Here is a 9,524-nt window from a genome sequence, read left to right on the forward strand (position 1 = left end):
CCTGTAGGCCATCTGGATGTCCTCTTTGGAGAAGTGTCTATTTATGTCTTCTGCCCATTTCTTCACTGGAATATTTGTTTTGTGGGTGTGGAGTTTGGTGAGTTTCTTGTAGATTTTGGATACTAGCCCTTTCTCTGATATGTCATTTGCAACTATCTTTTCCCATTCTGTTGGGAGCCTTTTTGCTTTAAAAACTACTGTCCGCCCTCTGTTCCCTAGCGGCTATATATTGTTTGGTTTGCTGTCCAAATCTACCCCAAATTGCAATTCTTTGATCTTGAATAAATATTTCTGCTTACTTATTGCCTCTTTACAATTTTAGGTTGACATTTGATACATTTGGTGGAATATTATGCAGAATTTAATATTTATGGCTAATAATGATTTAGTAATAGCATGAGATAATTGCATATATTAAATGAAAAAAATCTAAAACTGTACATAGAGCAGTAGCAAACTTTTCTCTAAAAATATGCATAGACTGAATGCTAGAAAGAAATTCACTAAGAAAAATACCGGTGATTATCTGTAGAAGTTGGCAGTTGGGCAAGTCCTTTTTCTGCTTTTGTGTATGTTACAACTCTTATAAGTTAGTTTTAATCACATTTATAATAGGAAGGAAAAGATAAAAACTCAAAATCATTACACCAGATATTCTGATTAGCAAAGTATGACCAACCCATGACAATTATGAATTATTATTTTTTAAAATAATTTAAGTCCACACAGTATAATAAGGGTTTTAGTTCAATATTTTCAATACTTAGAATCTACTCTCCTTTCAAAAGATTTACTCATTCTAAAATTCAGCTTAAAAAATAAATTAGTAATAATATGACCTCATCTACATAAAATTCTATTTTTCAGTTACCACCAATATTATGTCATCTATCTGTAATTCTTATTTTTGTTATTGTTTTTTTGTTTTTTTAAATCATATTTAAATCCAAGTTAGTTAACATATAGTGTAATAATGGTTTCAGGAGTAGAAATTAGTGATTCATCACTTACATATAACACCCAGGGCTCATTCCAACAAGTGCCCTCCTTTTCCTTAACACCCATCACCCATCTAGCCCATCCCCCCACCCAGCAACCCTCCAGCAACCCTCAGTTTTTTCTCTGCTTTTAAGAGTGTCTTAAGGTTTGTTTCCCTCTGTGTTTTGATCTTATTTTTCTTTCCCTTCCTCTATGTTCATCTGTTTTGTTTTTTAATTTCCACATATGAATGAAATCATATATGATATTTGTCTTTCTTTGATTTATTTCACTTAGAATAATACTTTCTAGTTCCTTCTTATTGCAAATGGCAAGTTTAATGTTAAATGGAGATTTTTTTTCTCCTCACATAAACCTATTCCTGGCTTTCTCCTCTCAAGGTTTTGGAAGGAGGAGAGTTTACTTGCTGTTCCTTAGCCTCCAGGAGATACTAAAAAGTCACAGCGTGTTTAACTGAAGCCTTTCGTTGGAGGCCAAGTCATTATACTTACTTCTTGTCTGCCTTCCTGTCTAGGAGCTGAAGAAATATGAGTTTACAGGTATATGAATTTTAGACTTCCTTTTAGGTGTATGTTAGAAAAACTTAAACAAGAAGTTGAAGCATTAACTGGAATGTTTCTTGTGACTAAGGTTTAAATGCCTAAGATCCCTATAAGATGCAATTTTTGTGATTTAAGTACAGAATGATTTTTGGGGTTCTCTTGTGCAGTGGGAAGACAGCATGGCCTTGTTTTTTGTTTGTTTGTTTGTTTGTTTGTCTCTTTTGTTTTTGTTTTAACTGCAAAGTTAAAACATTTACTGTAAAGTTTGGAGACATTCCAGAGAGGATATCTATGTAGTTCAGTGTTCTGGAGATGAGGAATGGAAATTCTTCAGATCTTATTTATATTAAGAACATGTATCTACCTAGAAAAACTTGCACTGCTACTTTGCACATCCTTTATACTGTATTTACAAGGATAGTTGGGTTTTATACATTATATATTGTAATACACAATGTTTGTTAATCTCTAAATGAATGAAGTTTATGTTCTCGATTCTATATCTATCTGGTTTCTAAACTTTCTTTGTTAAGTGACCTCAAAAGTGTTGTCAACTTGTTCATAAAGAATTTATATTTTCAATTAAGATGAGGTAGACTATTTTGATAGCATTACACTAACCTAAACATTTATAATAAGTGCCTTTTTGTGTATGTTGAAATGATCTCAATATTTCTTATTGAGAGAATATTGTGAGAATTTGTATCTTTTAGCTTGGATTTTATTCTAATTTTTGACTTCTCATTGATTCTCAAAAACAGTACTTTAAGGTGTAATTTGGAAAGACAATGGATGAGAAATTTCAAAATCTGATGAAAGCCACAGTTAAAAGAAGAGCCATGATTCCCTTGCGTAGAGATTCTTTGTTTCTGTCTTTGTCTCTGTTTCTGTCTCTATCTGCCTGTCACTCACTCCTCTCTCTCTCTCTCTCTCTCTCTCTCTCTCTCTCTCTCTCTCACACACACACACACACACACACACACACACACACAGCCTTACCTGAGCATGGGTGTTATATGGAAATGTTGAATCACTATATTGTACACCTGAAACTAATATTGCAGTGAATGTTAACTAACTTGAATTTAAATAAAAACTTAAAAATATTATTTAAAGAGGAAATAATACATCTAAATAAGGAAATTCAAAAGATAATGAAATTATATATAAAGAGCACTGAAGATGATATGAACCAACCTAGAATTCTCACACAGGAAAATTAAAGGTTCTAAAATGAAGACGAAATAAAGGCATTCCCACAAATATATAAACTTAATAGTATTTGTCACCATCAGATTCATCTTATAGAAAAAGCATTTTTTTGTAGAAGGAAAATGATTTTTATTCAGAAATGTTGATATAAAAATGTTAAAATAACCAACAGAGTAACTGTTATATAAATATAAATTATATAACCTGTACAGAAACATAATATTCAGGTTTTCTGGGATCAAAGGAATTTGTAAAGAAATCATTACATTTAATAACAGCTCAGCAAGGCAGCTGGATACAAAATTGACATGTACAAAACAACTATATTATAGTTTACTAGAAACATACAGTTTGAAATAAAATAACATAAGCTATTATATACATTAATATAAAAATATGAGAGGATTTGAAGAAATCTGGGAAAGGTTGTGTAATGTCCTATTTGATAAAAGTTGTAAAAGTTTTATCAAGATTCACTTTAAAGAGACCTTAGTAGAAAGATATAATATATTCATGATTTCGAAAACATTCTATACAAGTATGAATTCGTCCCAAATTCAGGTGTAGATTCAGTGTAATTCTGAGTGTTTTTTGTGTGTATGAACAGGTGTGTGACATATAACAAACTGACTCCAGAACTTACATAGAAATGTAAAGGTTAAAAATGGCCGAGAGATTCTTGAAGAACAAACTCTCAAAACTTGATTGATCACTTTAGACGGATAGAAAGATAAATCAACATGGAAAGACATATAAGACAAAGACACAGAGATAACTGTGCTGAGGACAGAAGACATATTCATGGAACATAATGCAAAGCCCAGAAACAGTCTCACGTACTTAAATACATTTGATTTAAGATAATCTCTTTGATTGTTAACTTTTTCATGCAAATAAATCATTTGTGCTGAGGAAAAATTTATGAGGACATATGAATCCAGATTTTAGATTATCCTCATTTTGTTGCCCAATTCAAGGCATATTTTGGTGAGTCCATTAATTTGACATTAATAAAATAATTTCAAGGGTGCTTGGATGGCTCAGTCAGGTAAGTGTCCAACTCTTGGTTTTAGCTCACAGCATGATTTCGTGGTTCGTGAGTTTGAGTGCCCCCACTGCGCTCTGTGCTGACTGCACAGGGCCTGTTGGGATTCTCTCTCTCTCTCTCTCTCTCTCTCTCTCTCTCGCTCTCTCTCCCTCTCTCCCTCTCTCTCTGCCCCTCTTCTACTTGTGCTGTTTCTCTCTCTCAAAATAAGTAAATAAACTTAAAAAAAGAAATATATAAATAAAATTAAAAAAATAAAATAATTTCAGCTGCTGTGGGAAACTATAAAATGTATATTTATTTAAATGTTATTCATCAAAGAGAGCTAGGATTTTTTATACTTACAAAATTAAATTTTATTTATAAAAATTTTATTTATTAAGAATGCCTTTGTGTTTGGAAATGGTTTAGGTGCGGACTATGAGGACACAGTTATGCTCCTTCTTAATAAAGAAATCCAAATAAATTAATTTAGACTTTTCAAGTAAAAAACCTTATTAGTCACATGGTTGCCAGATAAAAGAATCTAGACTAAAAGAAGAAAATAAATTAAAAGCCACTAGGACATTTATCCACATGAATTATAAGAAAAGGAAGGTGAGAAAATGTGCTGTGAGGTGTAATAGGTAAAACAGTAAGACACTTGTTCCTATTTCCAGGTCATAAGAGTTGATGAAAAATGCAAACACATTAACAATTAAAGTGAAAATTTCTAAGCATTGCAGAAAGCCAAATAAAAAAGTAATTTTTCTATATATTGTTAATTCATTTAGAATTCAGAAGCACAGAATTGACTTGGTTGAATTCATCGCTTCATGGTACTCTACATATTATTTACTCATGATTCTTCTTTGTTAATTTATTGTTTTTATCTTTACCCTTCATCCCTCAACCACAGTAACATTTCCTCCTCCATGTAAACATCATTTCTTATTTAAATGTTTTCTTTCAATGCACCGCCATGCTTATTTTCTTATGTGTGTATTTATATTACAAGATGGACTATTAATTTATGTTTTTGAAAAGTTTATAAACATTTTGCTATAAATTTCTTTATTTCTTCTTAAATTCAAAATCATGTATTTTTTATGTATCTACATTCAATATCTACATATAGTTCATTTCTTCTCATCGCTATGTAGTATCCTCTTACACACATATAACAAATACTACTTCAGTATTGTCCCCCTGATGGACATCTAGGTAGCCTTCTTCTATTTGCTAAAAAAAAAAAAAAAAAAAAAAAAGAATATTGGAATAGACATCTTTATGAATGTCTCCTATTCTCCTCTGAAAGAGTTTTCTAGGCATTTTGCTTAATTTTATCTTTTTGAAAACATGAAGACATTTACACAGCTGAATACTTCTTTACTGAAAGTTAAGATATATTCAAACAAAGGTTGAAGTAATGAAAAATAAGAACAAATGAGAAAAAAACAAAGATCATGTAGACAGACATAATGAGAAAATAGTAAAATATGCCAAGTCGCTAACACACTATTTGGAGTGATCTAGAAACAGGGACAGGAGTAAGTATGTAAACACTAAGTATCTGCACAGAAAACACACACATATAAAAGAAAAAGAAGAGGGGGAGATGTTAAAGGATGTCTGTATGTATAAAATACTAAATATGGTGAGAGAGTGAAACAATTAGCATACTACAAAAATTCAAATCATAACTGTATCTAAGGAAATGTATGTTTTCTTTCTCAAGTAATTGACATCAAAGCAATAAAAACCCTATCAGTTAAATCTAATAATATCTGAGAACAAGAGTGGCAAGTTCTCATGGGTTAAAAAAAAAAAAAAAAGCCCTGTTGGGGAAGAAAAAGAAAGACCTCATAATAAAATAAGCTATTGTAAAAGATTTTATTGCTAATTATATTCAGATAACAATGTTTAAAAGTGAAAGTGGGTCAAAGTTTCTTCAATTTGGCTGAAAGAATATAATTTTTAGAAACTCATATTGTTAAGGATAGAATTTTAAAATAAAATGTTAAAATGAACATTGACACATAAACATTAATTAAATGAATTAATTAAGGGTCACCTTGGTGACCCTGTTGGTTAAGCGTCTGACTTTGGCTCAGGTCATGATCTCAGGGTTCATAGGTTTGAGCCCCACATCAGGCTCTGTGCTGACAGCTAGCTCAGAGCCTAGAGCCTGTCTTCAGATTCTGTGTCCCCCCTCTCTCTCTGACCCTCCCCTGCTCATGCTGGTCTCTCTCTCTCTCTCTCTCTCTCTCTCTCTCTCAAATAAATAAAAACAGTAAAAGAATGTTTTAATGAATTAAGTAATAAAAATGAATTCAATTATATTTATATAAATATATGATTTTTGGCAGTCAAACTAATATATGCTCAAATGTATATCTACTATAAGAAAATTATATCATTTTTCTATAATGTATTATTAACTTTAGGGCTAAATTAGCATTATAAGTACGTGTAATATATACTATGTATTATATTCCAATTGATGAGAAAAATACTGAATATCTTAGAAAATGAAAACATAAATTGAAAATTAAGAAATGCACCAATGGCTTATATGTATGTTTTCCAAACTATGGTACACGGTCTACTTAAAGCCTACCAAAATTTTAAATTAGGAAATTTATCATAGCTAAGAATTTCTGGGGTCATAAATGTTTGAAAAAACTATCCTTCCAACCCAGAATACCTCTTCACAAATGTACAGAAGAAAGCAAATAATTTTAAAATTGCATAAGCAATGTACCAGAATGTCAGGCGCATCGCTGGTAACCTCTAAGGTACAGCAAGGACAGAAAGAAGTCTCACTTTTGAATATAGCCAAGCAGATCAGCTCATTACATACATATTCTCAAGATAAACAATGATTACTTATCAACTAAGAGGATTTGACAGCACTATATGTCATACACAATTCATTCTAAATTCACTTGCTAATTGGGGTCAACATCTATGTTAGCTGGCTGACTTTGTCTAAAAGAACAATTAACTTCTCGTATCTTTGGGACAGGAGGTAATTTTACAGTCTAGAATGAGTGCCCAATGAAGTTAGGTTCCTACCCTTCAGCAGAAACTGGAAGAGAGGGACATTATTTTCTTTGATGTTTACACTTCAAAGAACAGTTCCTAGTGCTAGAGGAAGTTACTCTGAAGTCTGAAAACTGGTAAGAGAGAGGCTTATTTAACTTTAAAAATGGCTTACATACTTATCAAACAGGCAGAAAAAGAACTTTCAATTACAAGTCTTCTGAAGTAAATAAGAAGAGGAAGGGAAGAAAAGTCTCTTATTTTGAACAGAAATCATTAAGTTTCTTGTTTTTAATTTCTATTTGATGTTATGGAATCTGTATCAAATAGAAAATTCAGGGTTTTAAAAAATTATACATTTAAGCTTTATACAGAAGAAACTTACTATTTCTTTCTATATATATAAATATTTTCTGATCAAAACATGGTACAATCAAATGGAATCATAGGAAAATCATTAGAAATAAATTATTTAAAAATTTGTAAAATGTACTATCACAGCCTTATATTTATATAAGACAATATACATTTATTATGCACATTATATATTTGTGTACTAAAATATATATGGTATCTGTAGTGCTATCATATGTTCCTAAAGGTGTCTTTATAAATAAACTCTACTTTAAAGAAATATCCAGGGGCACCTGCTTGCCTCAGTTGGTTAAGTGTCTAACTCTTGATTTCAGCTCAGATCATGATCTTATGATTCACTTCATGAGATCAAGCCCCATGTTGGGCTTTGCGCTGACAGTGCAGAGCTTGCTTGGGGTTCTTTCTCTTTCTCTCTCAAAATAAATAAACATTTAAAAACATAGAGAAATATCCATACCACTGTGTCACAACAATGATATTATATAAGGCCATTATCACTGAGAATTTTTCCTACATTTATTATGATTTAGATTTTTCAAGAAATGGTGGCTTAACTTTCTTCCAAATGCGTTTATGATCCCTAAGTAGAAATGACAGTATATCTCATAATAAGATAGCTTACAGATTTGTTATGTAGTATATTTAGACATCAACACAAACTGAATTTTGTTGAAATTATGTATTTATTTGTAAAATGTAGATTATTATTATTGTTTTTACAATACCTACCTATTCCTTGTAATTAGAGAAATTATTTAGTATGTAGGACATTTCTTAATTAATTGTGGATAATAAAGGATGAAGAGAAGAGAAGTAAATGAAGAAGTTTCTCCTCTCTGGCGAATGGTAAATTCATAACCATGTTTCTACCATATTGTAGTTTCTAGGGATGGTCACATATACCTTCTCACATGCTTTTCTTGCCATGTGACTGGTACTCTTGAATGTAGGAGGTGAGATCTTTGTTCCCTCCTCTTAAATCTGGGTTTGAATAGTGTTTGCCTCCATAGAAAATGGTGGAAGAAAATTCTATGTGATTTCAATGCTAGATCTTAACAACGTTACATGTTCCATTTGGCTCTTTCTCTTCCAGGATGCATGGAGATGGAACCCAGCCACTGCTCTGGGGAAGTCTGAACCAGCCTATCTGAAGAGACCACATGCACCAGCACGATGGATTGAAACTGAGGTTCTTAGGTGACTGCCACTGCCTATCATTAGATTTGTGAATAAATCATCCTTCAAAAGATTTTAGGCTCCAGTCTTTGGGTTTCATGCATGAGGCTACAGACATTGTAGAGGAAAAATAAACTACCTCTGCTGTGCTGATGTGAAATTCCAGCCACAGAATCAATAGTTGCTTTTTGCCATTAAGTTTTATGGCAATTTTTTATATAGCATTAAGTAACTGGAATAATGTTTAAGATTTTTAAATAAGTGAGTATATTTTGGAATGATATAGTACATAATAGATCAGAGATTGCTTTTTATCATTTATGAGGCTTGGCCATAAAGTAATTTATATCTATATATTAGTAGGCTTTGCCTCACTAATAATCCATGTAGGATTTTTATTAGGTTTAAAATTTTTCTAAACTGTTCTTAGTAATAAAGTTAACAATATGAAAGTATCCCCTTCAGCTTATAGAAAAGAATTGGGCATTAGAACCACTAAGGGTTGACCCGTCTCTGTCTACATGAGCTAATAGATAAATAAGACTACAAGGAAAGATCTTAGGCCCTGCTATAGATTATAGTTGTTCTGGTTTGCACATATTTACTATTTCAGTGTTTTGCTAATATCACCAACCTCCTCTGATTCTGATTAGTAGTAATCAATTGCAGTAACGTGATAGTCCAGGAGCTTGAAATCATGACTTTCCTGAGAGGGAATGGTTATTTTGTGAAAGCAAATTTCCTGTAACCAGAAAGGGGAAAGAAAGGAATGGGCAGTTGATACCGCTTTTGTCTTTCAATGGGTAGACTCATTTTGCTTTTAATGTACCTTGTGTGGGAAAGTGAAGACATACACAAACTAGTTTACAAAGTTTCCTGCACAGAGTATAGTGGAAAACTGTGAATCTTTGAACAGAGAAACAGTCTTTCATGTTATAGTTGTGTTATTTAGGACTATTTATTTAACATATCTGAGAGTTTGCATATTTGTTCAATATGGTAATAAACCTGTTGTATAGAGATGTTGACTAATAAATGACATTGTAAGTATAAAATGCTTGAATTGTACAGAAGGAGATCCCTCTCCCCATAGGTGTGTATGTATATATATAATTTATATAAAATAGAAGAGCTGCAAATTATAACCCAAA

At 31.8% G+C, this 9,524-nt stretch overlaps 1 long non-coding RNA gene across 1 annotated transcript in view; it reads left to right on the forward strand.

Annotated features, from left to right (window-relative positions):
- LOC115274140 overlaps window positions 1-8,416 on the forward strand; it is a 45,025-nt gene extending 36,609 nt beyond the window's left edge. Inside the window, exon 4 of the long non-coding RNA XR_003901124.1 lies at window positions 8,291-8,416. This is a non-coding gene — a long non-coding RNA (uncharacterized LOC115274140). The remainder of the gene's footprint in view (window positions 1-8,290) is intronic.
- The last annotated feature ends 1,108 nt before the right edge of the window (window positions 8,417-9,524 follow it).

The sequence above is a fragment of the Suricata suricatta genome, chromosome 1, assembly GCF_006229205.1.
Source record: "Suricata suricatta isolate VVHF042 chromosome 1, meerkat_22Aug2017_6uvM2_HiC, whole genome shotgun sequence".
Lineage (NCBI taxonomy): Eukaryota > Metazoa > Chordata > Mammalia > Carnivora > Herpestidae > Suricata > Suricata suricatta.